Source organism: Pseudorca crassidens, chromosome 20, assembly GCF_039906515.1.
Source record: "Pseudorca crassidens isolate mPseCra1 chromosome 20, mPseCra1.hap1, whole genome shotgun sequence".
NCBI lineage: Eukaryota > Metazoa > Chordata > Mammalia > Artiodactyla > Delphinidae > Pseudorca > Pseudorca crassidens.
This window is the reverse complement of record NC_090315.1, coordinates 28,528,424-28,544,040: the sequence shown is the minus strand read 5'-3', so window position 1 is coordinate 28,544,040 and position 15,617 is coordinate 28,528,424. Positions and strand designations below refer to the sequence as shown.

At 53.0% G+C, this 15,617-nt stretch overlaps 1 protein-coding gene across 2 annotated transcripts in view; it reads left to right on the top strand.

Annotated features, from left to right (window-relative positions):
- Positions 1-15,617, top strand: part of ZNF423 (zinc finger protein 423) — a 329,134-nt gene that overhangs the window by 12,683 nt on the left and 300,834 nt on the right. Inside the window, exon 1 of one of the 2 annotated variants that reach the window (XM_067717901.1) lies at positions 6,899-6,953. The exons of the other annotated variant lie outside the window; for it this stretch is intronic. The gene's annotated coding sequence lies outside the window, so the exon portion shown is untranslated. Of the gene's footprint in view, positions 1-6,898; positions 6,954-15,617 lie in introns of those variants that run through there. 2 annotated transcript variants of the gene reach the window in all.

Here is a 15,617-nt window from a genome sequence, read left to right as displayed (position 1 = left end):
ATACAACCCTAACCACAGGACCCAAGATAGAGGTGCAGGTTGAAGGCTGAGAGAGGTTGGAGGGGTTCCCTTGATAGGGGGAATCAAGGCAAGGCCTGGAAGAGGGGGTAATGTTTGATTTTGTCCAGAAAGATAGAATCACAACACCCAGAGCAGCTAACATTTAATGAGCTCCCCCTGTATGCAGGCACTGGAGTGTGCATTTTTCAGGCAGTATCTCATCTCATCTTGACACTCACTTCTCACTGCTCAGGTGGGGGCCTTAGACTTTTTTTTTTCCCCACAAGGAATAACAGATCTTAGAGAATCCTTAGCTGAACTCCCTTGTCATGTGAATGGTCAGACTTTCCCAGAAGGGCAAATCAGATGTCCAAGGTCATGTGATGACCTTGTGGCAGAATTGTGCCTGGGGGCAGGGCAAGGATGAGTTGGGGGGATCTTGCTGCTGCCACTGACCCTGGCCAGGGTCTGCCTTGGGAACATCCTGGACCCCCCAAGCTGTGGGGGTGTGTGGGGGGATTCTGAGCAGGCAGACCTGGACTCCCACTTCTTTTTTTTTTTTTTTTTTTTTTTTTGCGGTACGCGGGTCTGTCACTGCTCTGGCCTCTCCCGTTGCGGAGCACAGGCTCCGGACGCACAGGCGCGCAGGCTCAGCGGCCATGGCTTACGGGCGCAGCCGCTCCGCGGCATGTGGGATCTTCCCGGACCGGGGCATGAACCCGTGTCCCCCGCATCGGCAGGCGGACTCTCAACCACTGCACCACCAGGGAAGCCCTGGACTCCCATTTCTTACCCACCCACTTCCTCCTCATGTTATCTGTGAGCCTCAGCTTCATGTTCTATGAAATGGGGGCTCCCCTCCCAGGAGAGGTGTGAGAAAGGGCTTTGTAAAACTGAAACGGCCATCCGGAGGCTTGGGCTGCTCACACTTCGGAGCAGCCTGACTTTGCCGTTCTCTCTCTCTCTCTCTCTCACCTGTACATTTGTGCTTTGAATGCAGTGCCAGAGGAAAATGCTTGGGAAAAACCTAGCTTTTAATCTGTCACCTGCTGGGATCGCCCTACCCCCCCCACCCCGAGGTGCCAGGTTGTGCAAGAGGTTTCTGCATCCCTCATTCTCCCCACCTCACCAAGGACAGCTGTCTTTCTAAAGGGGGGCGCACTGGCCAGGCACAGGGAAGGGGATTGTGTGGGCTGGTGTATGCCCCAGATGGGTGTGAATATGTGTGTATGTGTGCCTATGTGCATACATATGTGAGTCTGTGCATGTGTGTATGAGCTCGAGTTCGTCTGCGTGTGCACACGTATGCATGCATGTGTGCATGTGCACGGATGTACATGTGTGAGCGCCAGCCTCCATGGGAAGAGGCTCTTGTCATTGCTTGCATGATTCAGACCATCAGTAGGCGGGTAGAGAAAATGCACATGGATGGTAGACTTGGTGAATTTAGTTTATATCCATTCATTGAAATAATTTTGGAGCACCTACTACACACCAAGCACTATGCTAGACTTGACTTTGCTAAAACAAAGAAGCAAGTCCTTTCTCCGTGCTAAGATTCAGTTGACATCTGTAAAGTCGTGACTGTGAGGGTGAGAAATGAGTTTATATTCTTGTTTCCCAAAATGTATTCCAGGATTTCGTTGATGTTCCACCAAAAGAATAAAAAATATTTTCTGTGGCCAAACACATTTGGCAACCACTGTGTTAAACAGAGTTACAAGTTTTTAAAACTTACAGGGCTTCTCAGAGTCTTTCAGATGCTAATATGAGATTCTCTCAGACCTGTTAATAGTTTCTGATTTTCAAACTTACTTGATCACTTCTCAGGGAATCCTATGACCTGGGTACAGTTCAGGTTTCTAGCCTTTGAAGGTCTACTATCATTACTGGTTTGCTCATTCATTCATAAGTTTATTTATTCATCTCATACGTTTATTGAGCACCTACTATGTGCCAGGCACTCTTCGAGGTGCTGAGGCCACAACAGTGAACAGACAGAAGTTTATTCTAGTGGTGGAGACAGGCCATCTACAAGTACATGAGTCAATAACGTAATTTCTGAGAAACAAAGCAGGTCCTGGGATAGGCAGGGAGTGGTGGGGAAGGCTGTCCAGCCCGGGCCATTTGGGATGTGACACTTAAGCCCAGGGTGATGGGGGATTGGTCATGAGGGGAGCTGCGGGCTGGAAGCCTTTGCAGTTGGTGCTTTGGAGGGGCTGGGCTATGTGGGAGGTGGGGGTCCTTCCCTGGGCTTCTGCCTTCTCAGCTGGGAGGATACACCACTGGCCCAGCCCTCTGTGGTTTCTATAGCACAGTCAGGGCGCAGAGAGATGCTTCTCCGGGTGGTGAGTCAGTCTCATGGGGCTCTTTCTGAGCACCACCTGGCAGAGTCCCTGCCTGTCCCGGTCACTGCCGGGTCCCCAGTGCCTGGCACCGGACCCACATTCCCATCCCCATCTGACAGATGGGAAAATGAGGCCAGGAGGCTCCCACAGCCCATTCCCTCAGAGGCCCAGCCCAGAATCCAGCGCTTTTCCAAGCCAGGGCTGTGACCCGAGGCTGATGGGGTGGGGAGTGCAGAAACTTCTAGGACGGGAGGTGGGATTTGGGGGCCTCAAGGACCCTCCTGGGGTATGTCTGCAGAGTTGCCCGGTGTGATCTGGGTCCCGGGAGATGACGGAAGGGGAACGGAGAAGTGGTGGGGAAGGGGGAAGAGGTCAAGGTCAGTGGGAGAGGGCGAGGCCATCCGGGAGATCCGGGGTTGGGGAAGCGGCGGGAGAACAGATGGGGAGGGGGCTTGGGGGAGGGACCTTGGGGCCCGTCCTGCCCAGCGAGCCAGGCCGGCCGGCCGGGCGCTTGGGAACGCGGCCCCTCCCCGGGCCCTCGTCTGCCCGCCCCGCGGGGCGGCCCCAGGACCCCTTTGAGGCGGCTGTCCTGGGAACGCGTCGGGCCGCCCCCCGCCCGGGAGGGCTCCATGGCTGCGGCGCAATAACTCAGGCCCAGGTTTGGGCACAAAGCGGCCGCGGCGGGGGGCTGGCTGGGAAGGCTCGGGCTGCGGCGCTCGCTTGCGCTGCCCGGGTGGGGCCGGGGCTTGTTCTGCACCGCGGGCCGCCTCGCCGCCCGCCCCTCGGAGTCTGGGGCTGAACGGGCCCAGCTGGCGCCCCCAGAACTCCTGAGTCCTCGGCCCAGAGCCGGGGGGCGGGGGGCGGGGACCGGGCAGGAGGCGGCGGCTGCGTCTAGCCCACAGCCGGGTGCCGGCCGGTGGGTGGGCTGCGGCCCCCGCTGGCCAGATGTGCGCCTTGGGAGGGGAGACCGGTGCCGACTGGAGCGGTGATTAGCCCGTAGCTTTGGGGCGGGGCTGGGAGAGGGCAGTTGACCACAGTAGGGCCGGTCCCTGAGTGGATACAAATACAAAATAAATGTCCTCGATTGCTTTTGAGCACTTCACATTTAAGTTTCACAGCAGCCCTATGAGGTAGGTACTGTGATTATCCCCGTTTCACAGAGGAGGAAACTGAGGCACACGGTGGCAAAACGAATTGCTCAGTGTCTCACAGTTGGGACCAGAGAGGTTTTGAACGCAGACACTCTGACCCCCGAGTCGCGCTTTGCCCCTGCTTGGCGCCCAGGCACACATGTATGGGGATTACGGGCGTGGGAGTGCAATTCTGAGTTTATTTGTATCTGTATATGTTCAAGAAATTACAGACGGAAGATTTACAAACAGATCTAGTGATTCTGGGTTTGCCACTTAAAATTCACTCACTCGTTCATTCACTGAATGGATACTTCCCGACTTCATCCATTCCCTGGATGCGTATTTCCCATTCTGTGCTCGATCTTATTGTTGGGTGCACAGTGACAAGTGAAGAAAGCTGCGTCCCTGCCTTCACGGAGCTTGAAGTTTAGTCGCGGGCAGGGTAGCTAGCCTGACAATAAAGTGAACTGTTACACTAACGTGCAGGTGGGGTGGCCCACAGGTCCCTTCTGGGGAGTCCTGGGGCAGCCCCTGGACCTTAAACTTGAAAACCCTGGAGGTTTGCACAACCTCTGAGCGCAGAGTGGTTCCAGAGGTTCTCACGGGCACCTCCAAGTACCCAGGGAGTAGGTTGGGGGGGTTCCCTCCTCATTTTCCAGATGAGAAAGGGGGACCCAGAGAAGCCCACAGCCTGGCCTTGGGTCACACTGCACATACGTAGCAGAGTTGGTGTCTACTTGTTAGGCTTCTCATTTCCAAGGTCCCCACGTCCCATAGACAGGGGTCCTGACCCCCAGGTCCTGGCTCACTAGGGCCTAGGGCTTCCTCTGCACACCGTTAGGGTTGGAGGTGGAGGGTAGGCCCTGATGCCCCGTCACTGGCACCCAAATCCCTGAGCTATCCCCGTCCCTCTGACCTCCAGTCAGGCCAGTGAAAAGACAGCAGCCCTCAAGCGCCTACTGTATCCACAGTTCAGTCTGAACTGGGTATCGGAATGGGCTTTATTCTGAATTTCGTGTCTCCATGGCCTCAAAATACCCATTGCTCGGGCTTGCCCTGGGAGCTCAAGGCTTGTTGTAGGTTCCGGGTCTGAGCTTTGGGTAAGGCTTGGCCTATCCTCAGACCTCTCTGTTCATTTTGTCATTTTGTTAGGAGAGTTCCAAGTCTGCTCTGCTCTGTGGACAAAGGTGTGGCCCGGGCCACAGGGGTGGCAGGAGGGGGTCACATTTACTGAGGCTTGCTGAGTGCTTTGCGCATGTTTCCTCATGAATCCCCTCAACGGCCCTGTGAGGCTGGTACCATACACTTGCCATCCTTCAGGTGAGGAAGCATCGAGGGTCAGCCTGAGGCCCAAGGTCACATGTCACAACCAGGCTGCCTGACACCATGTGCCTGCCCAAGTCACTCCCAGAGCCACCTTCTGGACTCCTAGTAGACAAACGGCCTCCCCTCCCCCAGGAGCCAGGCTGGGAGACAGACCCATAAACAGTGATGAACTCTGAGGCTGGTAACACCATGTTCCCCCTGAGGACCCAGCCGGTGGCCAAGTCCGCACTCCCCCACTCCCCTCCCCTCCTCCTGCCTGCCTGGGCCTACTCCTCAAGTTCAGCTGGGGGAGAAGCAGCTTGGACAGGCTGGGGTGGGAGGACGAGGCCAGGCCCTTGGGACATTCGAGGTGGCTGGCGGACAGAGCTGTACCTGCTTCCTGGGTTCTTAGGAGCTGCACAGCCAGGCCAGCCCCTCTGTTCTGCTAGGTGGGAGGTGCTTACTTGATGCATTTAGGGTGGGGAGTCCTCCCTTCTGCTGTCCCCCACCCCACCCCCAGGCCCCAAGAGTCCAGCTGGCTCAGCCCAGGAATCTTGGATGTGGTGGTTTGGGGTGGGTGGCCTTGCGGAGGGAACTCAAAGATTTAAAGGGCCCTGTCCTCTGGGCCTCGCTCTGTTTCCACGCAAACTGCCCCTTAAGCCCAGGACGTGGCCGGTGAGCCTGCATCTTCCTGCCCACCAACATTTTCCCTGAAGCTTGGGTTTGAACCCAGGGCAGGAGCCCCTCCAGGGCTGGGTTTCCAGGCAGCCCTTCAGCTGACGCCCATCTTGGCCAAGAGGCCCAGGAGCAGCAGCTCTTCCCCTCCCTCCTGAAGTCCCTCTCCCTGGGCACCGACCCTCTGCATTCCCTGCCCTCCACCCCCTCCTGCGCAGGCTTCCTGGAACCCAGGGACCCTGGAGGTTTCTGGACCATATCGAGTTGCCTGGGTGGTTGTTTCCTTTTTTTTTTGGGCCATGCAGGGTGGAGGAGCTGGGAGAGAGGCCGGTGATTGGGCCAGGGCCAGCCAGGGGTGGAGGCCGACTAGAGTCCGTGTTTCCCAAGGTCGAGCTGTGTTCCCCCAGCCCCTACCTCTGAGGAGCCTGAAGCCCGGCTTCCCCTCCGAGCTGGGGCCAGCCCTGTTTGGCATTTCCTGCCCCCCTCCCTTGCATTTTGCACCGGGCTCCCCAAGGACACCCCTGCGAGGTTGCGAGGCCCACTCTAGCTGTTCTCCCTGGTGACTGGGGCCTGACTTGACCTGGTAACGCCACAGTCCTGCTGAGGTCAGGCCCAGGATGAGGTCAACTAGATTGCTTTTCCCCGGGCTGTACCTCCTGGCAGGGCTGCTGCGCCACGCTGGGCCCACCTTCTGCTCTGAGCCAGGGAGGGGGTCAGAGCTGACTGAGAGGGCCCCTCACAGACCCCTTGGCTGCGGGCTGGTGGGGAGGTGGGGCTCTGGAAGAAGCTGAGGGTGTGGGGGAAAACCGAGCCCCCGGGGCCAGCGGGTAGCAGAAAGGCAAAGACCTCTGGGGGCGGGAGCCTGGGCTAAAGCCCCTTGGAGTTAACTTGGAGGCGATTTTGAGAGCCCCCAGGTCCTTGGCAGCTCTGCCCTGGCTCCCCAAAGGCCCACCGCACACATGGTTTTGCTTTTGCAGGCATCCTCCCCTGGTCCCCTCCCTCTGGGTGCCTTCCGAGTTCCTCGGGCCCCTCCCCCAGTCCTCCTGGGCCCCCTCCTTCCTCCTTGACCCACTTTAGTCCCCTGTTGCTGGGGGAGGGGAGTGTGCAGCCGGAGGCTCTGATCCTGGATGCCTCCCCCAGCATCCCTTGGGGCGGGCTCTGGATGGAGCCAGCAGGCTGAGCCGGCCCGGCCCCAGGGACTGGCACACGGTGTGCTCCGAGTGGCAGCCTCCCTGCCCCCTCCGTGGACAGACAGTTCTGGACAGCTGCCCCTGCCCGGGCCCCTGGGAGGCCCTGCCAGGGCCAGGCTCTGGTTTCCCCCAGCCCCAGGGAGCTGCTGCTCCAGAGGTCCCTCCTACCGCTGTCTCCTGGCCGAGCGCACTTCCCTGAGGGGACGTGGGGCAGGGCCAGGCCCTAGCCTCCACCCATTCTTCTAAATCTCTGCTGGGGAGACTGGAGCTGGGGTCAAGTTCCGTGTCTGCTGTTGATTTGTGTGAGTTGGAGAAATCCACCAACCTTCTCAGGGCCTTATCTATGGGACGCAGGATTTAGACCAGATAGCTAACCTTTACTGAGCATTTACTATGTTTCAAGGACTCAGCTAAGCATTTTGTATTTATGACCTCATGGTATTGTCACAATGATGTCGTGAGGCACGCTTTCCTAATCTCTATTTTAAAGATAAGGCAACTGTGGCACAGAAAGGGAAAGTAACTTGCTTGAAGTCACACAGGCTGATGAGATGAATTTTCATTGCCCTAACATTCTAGAATCCATCCTGATACTGGGGCTGTTAACTCTTCCTGGGCTATCACGTGGCTGTCTAAGGACTTGAGACCCTCCGCCAGGGGTCCTGCCTGAGTCCCCCATCACTCTATCCTGCTCGGGTGTTGCATGGGTCCCCCTGCCCTGCAACAGGCTGTGGAAGCCACAGCCCCAGGATGCCCCGCCAACTGGGAACTCACTCCATCCCGAGTCCTAGCTCTGTGGTCCAGGGGCCTGGCCCCACGTGTGATCACTCCTGAGTACAGGCCATGTCCTGGCTGCCAACTGTAGGAGCCATGAGCCAGCGGGAAATTCCTCACGCCCGCCCTGCGTGACCACCAGCCCAGTCCCGTGGAACCCCCTGCACGCTCTCCCATTCTCCCTTCCCACAGCCCTGTCAAAAAACAAATGTAAAAAACGGGGGGCAGACCCTGAGGGTGCTCTTTGAATTTGGGAACCGTGCTTCTCTAATCTCTGCCTTTTCTGTCTTTTCCTCCTTGAGTCTTGACATCTGTCCGTCCTCTGGAAACCTTTTCATTTCATTGTCTTGCTGAATAGAGGAGGGGGTGGGTGGTAGTGGTGGGGCTCTGGGAGCAAGTCAGCACATCTTTTCTTATTTGCCTAATTTCCTCACTTAAATGTATGTTGTGATTAAACATTTTCTTAGCAAGCTTGGTCAGGGCTGCACTGAGTTTCTTTTCATAAACATTGGCAAGTGAATTTAACAGCCCTGTTTGTATTAGCTGGAGGTTTCATTTGCATAGTGATTGTTCTTATGAAACAAAATAATCGCTTGCAGTTTATGAAACTGTATAAATACTGGGGTCTGGAGCTGGGTGCATGCGCAGGCCTTTCTTCCCACATGGAAATCCGTCCATCCAGTTCGGGGAGGAAACTCGGGCTCTAGGAAGAGCTACGTGCGGAAGCTTTTCTTGGTGGAAAGGTGTTTCCAGGGCTGTGGGTATTGCCTGGTGGGTGGAGCCTGTGGACCCCATTCAGGTCAGGGGCTCGGGCCCGGGGAGGGCCGAGGTGAGCGTAAGGAAATCTCCAGACTCCAGTATCTACTCCTTTATGTTACTCTTTCAGCCTTTTTGATTAAGGTTGCAAACTGGTGGCCCGAGGCCCAGTGTTGCCCACAGATCTGTTTTGATTGGGTTGTGCTGTGTTTAAAAGAAATAAACCAACATTAAAAATGTGGAGATTGCACAGAAGCATTCATTCAGATTGCTTGCTTCTCTCTCGTAACAAATGGGCAGAATTGGGACTGCTGGGCCCGTTGTCCTGCCTGGTGACAGTCCTGCTGGTGAGGGGCGGAGGCTGCTCCAGCAGGTGGGATATATTCATCAGGGCCCCTCTGCGCAGGTCGCCCACTTATGTGCCTGCCGGCCCTGGGGGACTTGGGATCCTGACTGCAGTAGGTCTGTTTACCCAGTGTCCTGCAAGCTTGAGGCTCAGTGTTTCACTGGGATGCCCTCTGGGTCCCTGCTGATCTGTTACGAGATGTCTGCTCAGGCTCTGCCTATTTGAGGAGCTTCCCCTGGGCCCCCTGGCTCTGCCCTAGGGGCTCTGGGTTCCAGGCCTCCTGATGTCCTTATTGGCCAGGGGCAGAGATCTGGAAAAGGAGTCACTTTGGGAGGTCACACTCCTTATTCCCAGGAGCTTGCCTTCACTCGGAACATTCCTGGCCTCCTCCTCAGTGGCTCCCTTTAGAGCCTCCTGCCCCCAGAAGACAGGTGTTTCATGATCTCACTCTGTTTTTCAGACTCAAGCAGCATTGCCCAGCTTGGTCAGCAGGCTTGACCCAAATGACTTTTTAGCTGATTCTAATATATTTTAAATCTACTTGTGTTGGGTGGGCCCAGAATAGTACCTGTATAGTTGCAAATAGTCTGACAAAGGATCTGGGCTGGAGTGGGATTTACAGCTGAGGAATGGTGCCTGCCCCACCCCCCCGATGACCTGGCCTCAGCAGCAGAGCCCTCAGATGTTCGGTAGCTTTTCTGGACCCTCCTCCACATTGTAGGAGGAAAAGTCAGAAGTAACAAAGCAAGTGAGTGAAACTGATGAATGCCAGCAACTTCTTCACTCTGCAGAGCTCTGTCCCATAACCTGGGTATCTTTTTTTTTTTCCTGTCTTTAATTAATTAATTAATTTTTGGCTGCGTTGGGTCTTTGTTGAGGTGCGTGGGCTTCTCATTACGGTGGCTTCTCTTGTTGCAGAGCACGGGCTGTAGGCGCATGGGCTGCAGTGGTTGTAGCTTGCGGGCTCTAGAGCACAGGCTCAGTAGTTGTGGCGCACGGGCTTAGTTGCTCTGCGGCATGTGGGACTTCCCGGACCAGGGCTCTAACCTGTGTCCCCTGCATTGGCAGGCGGATTCTTAACCACTGCGCCACCAGGGAAGTCCCCGCCTGGGTATCTTGAGCACTGCTTATGAAAACAGCTCTTGTGAATCCCAGCGTGCCTCCAGGCCTTCATCATGTACAGCCCTGGTTGGAAACTATAGAAAGGGCTCTGGTGTCCTTTATATAGTGTCTCATGTTATCCTCACAGCAGCTCTAAGAGGCAGTTATGTTATCCCCATTTTATAGATGAGGAAACTGAGGCTCTGAGGCCCAAGGTCACACAGCTGGTGAAAGGAGGAGTCAAGATTTGAACATAGGCCTCCTGGCTCTAGATCCCTCTCTCTCTCTCTCTCTCTCTCTCTATATATATATATATATATATATATAGTTTCTCCAACTATAAAATAGCGAAAATGTCCCCACCTCCTAGGAGTATTACAAGGATAAAATGACCTAAGAAAGATTTCATTGTGACCTCTAACCTCTACTGATTAGAGCAGGGACACGGACTCAGGCATGGTGAGGTTCTTTTTTTTTTTAACTATTATTGGACGGTGTCATTAAGCATAATGCTTTCTCCCCTTTTCTCCCTCCCCTGATCTTTATGGTCTATTTTTTGAACATTTCACTGCTCTGGATAGAATTTTTCTCCAAGATCCTGAGGTTGTGAATTTCCCCTAGAGAGAGGATTGTACCTCTGACTGGTTGGGGCAGGGAATGGCATGGAAAAACCTAAATGGTCTTCTGGAAAGTGGAAGAGCAAGCAGCTAGGCCAGACATCCAGTTTTGATAGAACTGGCTGGCTGACAAGGGATCCTGTCAGTTGGGATGGAAGACATGAAATCCAAGTTCAAAACAAGCATAAGGGGATGTAATATCTCATAGGACAAGAAGTCTGGAGCAAGTGTGGCTTCAGAGTACTTAGTGAGGCAGTCAACACCATCAGCAGCAACTTGGGTGCCTTCCATCTTTATGCTCTGTCCTGCTTAACACATTGGCTCTTGCCCTCAGCTTTGTCTCCTGATGGTGAAGAAATAGCTGCTGTGGTGCCAGACATCACATCCCCACACATCAATGTCCCAAAACCAGGAGAGAGAAGCTCCCTTACATGGGTCTGTCTTCAGAGGAAGGATACCTTTCCTAAATGGCCTTCTGGTCCCTCCCTTGTGTCTCATTGGTGAGAATGGCCTCCTGTGCACATCCTAGACCAACACAGGCTAGCGTATGGAGCATCACTCCTGGGGCTCTAGAGAGCCCCAGCTTTCCTTAGATTTAGTGGCTCCTGGGGATATTAACAAATTTTAAGTTTGGTCAGCAAGAAAGAAATGGATGCTGGGGAGGTACCTAGTGCTGTTTGGGGATAGGCAGGCTCTAGGAGGTCTGTGCCAGTGTCTGTATCTCTTCCCACACAAGGTTCCGAAACACCTCCCTCATCTCATTAGGGCCCTCTCCCATATCCTAATCTTCCTAGTCCCTCTTTCCTCGCTTCCTTTTCTAGGACTACGCCATTCCTTTGTCCGTCTTTCCCTCTGACGGAATCACTCTCCCCACTTTCCTGCCTGGCTGGCTCCTTCTCATCCTTCTGGACTCAGCTCAGTGTCACCTTTCCTGCCTACTTTCCCCCCAAAGTGGGCCCACTCCTATTGGTCTCTATTTTTTTTTTTTAATGTCATGTTAGTTATTCTCAGTAGGACTTTATTTATGTATTTACTTGTTTACAGTCTTCCTTCTGTACTGGACTCTCAGCTCTATCTGGACAGGGACCGGGTTTGACTTGTCCACTCCTGTGTCCCTAGGCTTTCCGAGAAAGACGAGAGGGGAGGAGGAGGGATTCAGCAGGTGCGTGGCATGGAGCAGGCCTTTAGTAAATATGCACTGATTGGAGGACCTACCTGAATTCCTTGTCTCTTTCCTCTGCCTCATCTGCTTCTCTCTCCCTCTCCCCTGGGCCCCCAGTCCCTTCCTGTGTTCTTAGCTCTTTGAGGAAAGAGGAGGGACAAAATATCTCCATGAGTCTGTGGACCCTTTTCTCTTCACAGTGACGGGATTGCTGGCAGGGAGGGCTTCTCCAAGGGCTGGTTCTGTGGAAACACCTGAATCTGGAGGTGGGTCACACAGTGGAGAGCCTGTGGGGGGCGGGCTGAGGGTGGAGCTGTGGGCCAGCCTGTGTGGCTGGTTGGCCTAGTGGTTGAAACCAGCAGGCAGCGTGGATGCACGTCTGGACGTCTGGATCTGACCCTTGCCCACGCGTGTCCAGTCGCTTTGCCCCAAGGATGTTTCTTTTTCATGGCTGGGAACTCCCTCTGCCCGTGGGGCAGCGGGGTCAACCCCTTTGTGGGGGATAGGGGGTGGCTGTCAAGCCCACCCCCTTCCTGGGAAAGCCATTCAGTTATCAGTTCTGCTGATGCTAAATCGTAAGGCTGGCATGGGAGCCAGCTGGTTATTTTAGGCAACACAAAGGTGAAGAAGGTTGGCTGTAGTTCTTTGAAGTTTAAAGACAAGGAATCTGAGTAATTTTGAGGAATTCTTTGACCCGAATAGTCAGGTTGACTGTTGACAGGGGTCAGATGAAGTGGATTCTGGGACACACCCACATGCTGTGGACACTGCCACGCTGTCACCATGGGACTGGGCAGGGGGAGAGAAAAGGGCAAGCCCTGGCCAGGTTGGGTAACACTGAGGTGAGCCGGGGCACAGGTGGGATGGGGGAATCGGCTGGAAGATGGACGGAACCAGATTAGGCGAGCCCGCCTCGAAGCTCTCCCTTCTTTAAGTCCTCAGGCTACAGGAGACGTTGCTCAGTGCTGAGGTCTCTCCCGCAGGGCAGAGAAAGAACCTCCCGGGGTCTGCAGACCTCTTCTGCGTAGCTGGTTGTATGACAAATCATAGCCTTGCTCCCGTGCGTGGGCGGGACCCAGCTTGTGTCCACGTGTCCACGCGAGCCTCGCCTGGGTCCTGGCGACCACCCCAGGGACCCTTTTGGGAACACATTGGCTGCAGTTTGAGCCTGATGCGGAAAGTGTTAGGTGGTGGGGCTGCAGGTTCCCCGCCAGGGTTTGGTCTCCCCAAGGCCCCCAAAGTGGAGCCATTGAAGCTGGCGGAGGCTTTCCTAGCGCCTGCTGTTGCAAAAGGGATCTTGCTTACGTTGCCTTTGCTTTTTCAGTGGGAAGTGTCGGTGTGAGTAATTATATATATTTTCACAAATTCGAACTATGCTTCATTTAAACCTCTCTAAACATGTCTGTATAATTCTAATTAACTGCTCACATAAAGCCGTCAGAAAGTTACACGGGGAAAGCTCATTTGCCAGACTGTTGCCTAAAAGCCAAGGAAAATATTATGTTCTTCCAACAAACGGACTATTCATGTAGACCGTTCCCAAGATAAACAGGAGATATTTGAGGACAAGTGAGATTTGAAGCAGTGATGGCCGAGCCTCTTGTAAGTGGTGTTCAGCAGTGTTGGCAGGGTGGGTGGCTTGATTGAGTGATAAATGCTCTTCAAGAAAAATGCCCCGGACTTGGAATGTGGGGTCAGGACCCTGGAGATGGTCCATCTCGTGGTGCTCTTATTAAAGTCTGTGGGCAGGAGGCCACTCTGAATTAGTGAAAAGTCTGAATCAGAGAAGAGTCAAGCTCTTTCAGCAGTTTGTACTAGGGTTACTAAGAAAGTGTGGACAAAAGAGAGTCTTGGGGCTGCTTTAATAAGTAGGTAAGAATAATTCAAAGTCAGCCTTCATTCATTCACTCGTTCCTCCAATCTATTCATGCTGAGCACCCGATGGTGCCGGAGTAGGGCTCTGGGTGTGGCAGCCAATAAAATGTCAACATCCATGCCCCCCTGCAGCCCACCTCTAGTTTTTGTTGGTGGCGGGGAGGCAGTGTACGTGGTACGTGGGCGCACAGTGTGTGGTGTGTTAGTGATCAGGGCTCAGGGAGACAACGAAGGGGGAGAGGGCCGGGAGCCTGGCTGGGCATGTGCAGTTTTAGATTGGGTCACGGAAGGCTTCCCTGAGGAGGCGACTGTGAGCGAAGATGTGAAGGAGGTGATATGACTCTCCAGGCAGCAGGCACAGCACGTGCAAAGGCCCTGCACAGAAGAGTGCCCTGGGGTCCAAGGAAGGTGAGCAGGCCTGTGTGCCTGGGGCTGAGCAGGTGATGGGGAGATGTGAGTGATGACTTTCGGCAGCTGATTGGAGGGTGGGGAAATGTAATCATGTCTTTTATTATATGCACGAAGATGCTTCTGAGATGCTTGTCCTCTCCTATTTCCTTAGCTATTTCCTTTAGTTCATAGGATGAAAAAGACTTTAACATTTTGCAACACTTGCTCAATGGCAGATGGCATGGATAATACACAAAAATATAGAGAAGAAAATAAAATTCCCCAAAGTTCCCCCTGCAGGGGGCCACTGTTTCATTTGGGGGACTCTCACTTCAGTCCTCCTCATTTTATCACATCCTTTAACTTCTTTCCTCCCAGCCTTTGTGAAGGTCATTGAGAAATGCTCAGTCAAACCCCTGCTTGAGTATCACAGGTGACTAGTTTTGGGATTGAAGATTAAGGAAGCTTTGCTGTACCCTTAAAAAACTTGAAATTGGAGTGCAGGTAGTTTTAGGTGGTTTTCAACAGCTGAAAAAATTGTTGCAAAGGGCGCCTTTGGAGGGCCGATGGTTTTGTGGAGACAACATTCAGTGGCACTAGACATAAGTAGTTTTTGTTCACTTCTCTTATTTTTTCCAATGCTTTTACTGTGGTAAAAAACACATAAAACTTACTATTTTAACCATTTTTGAGTGTACGGTTCAAGGTAATAGGTGCATTCGTATTGTTGTGCAGCCGTCGCCACCATCCATCTCCATAACTCTTCCATCTTTTAAAACTGAAACTCTCTACCCGTTAAACAATACCCCCACGTCCCTCCTCCTCCAGGCCCCTGGTAATAACTACCACTTTGCTTTCTGTCTCAGTGGATTTGACCTAGGTACCTCATATAAAAATGGAATCATACAGTATTTGTCTTTAGCATAACGTCCTCAAGGTTCATCCATGCTGTAACATATTGCAGAATTGCTTTCCTTTTAAAGGCTGAATAATAGTCCACTGTACAGTTGTACCATGTTTTGTTTATCCATTCACCTGTCGATACATACTAGGTTGTTTCCATCTCTTGGCTATTGTGAATAATGCTGCTGTAAACATGGCTGTATGAGTATCTCTTTAAGACCCTGCTATCTATTCTTTTGAATATATACCCAGAAGTGGAACAGCTGGATCACATAGTAATTCTACTTTTAATTTTTTGAGAATGGCTATACCATTTTCTATAGTGGTTGCACCATTTTTTTTTTTTTTTTGTGGTATGCGGGCCTCTCACTGTTGTGGCCTCTCCCGTTGCGGAGCACAGGCTCCAGACACGCAGGCTCAGCGGCCATGGCTCACGGGCTCAGCCGCTCCGCGGCATGTGGGATCTTCCCGGACCGGGGCACGAACCCGTGTCCCCTGCATTGGCAGGTGGACTCTCAACCACTGCGCCACCAGGGAAGCCCTGCTGCACCAATTTATATTCCCACCGACAGTGCACAAGTTCCAATTTCTCCACATCCTTACCAACACTTGTTATTTTCTGTTTTTTTGGATAATAGTCATCCTGTTGTATGAGGCAGTATCTGATTGTAGTTTTGATTTACATTTCCCTAATGATAAGTGATGTTGAGCATCTTTTCATGTGCCTATTGGCCATTCGTAGGTCTTCTTTGAAGAAATGTCTGTTGACGTCCTTTACCCAGTTTTGAATTGGACTGTTTGTTTTTTTGTTGTTGAATTTTCGGAGTTCTCCATATAGCCTGGACATATGATTTGCAAATATTTTCTTTCAGTCTGTGTCAATTTTCTTTTACTCTCAAAAATACCTCTATGAAGTTGGTGCCGTTATTTTCACTGACAAGAAACTGAGAATCAGAGAAGTTACTGGCTTTCCCCAAATCACATAGATAATCAGAGCTGATAATGGAACCTCAACGTTTGAATCCCGATTCTGGGCAGGAGT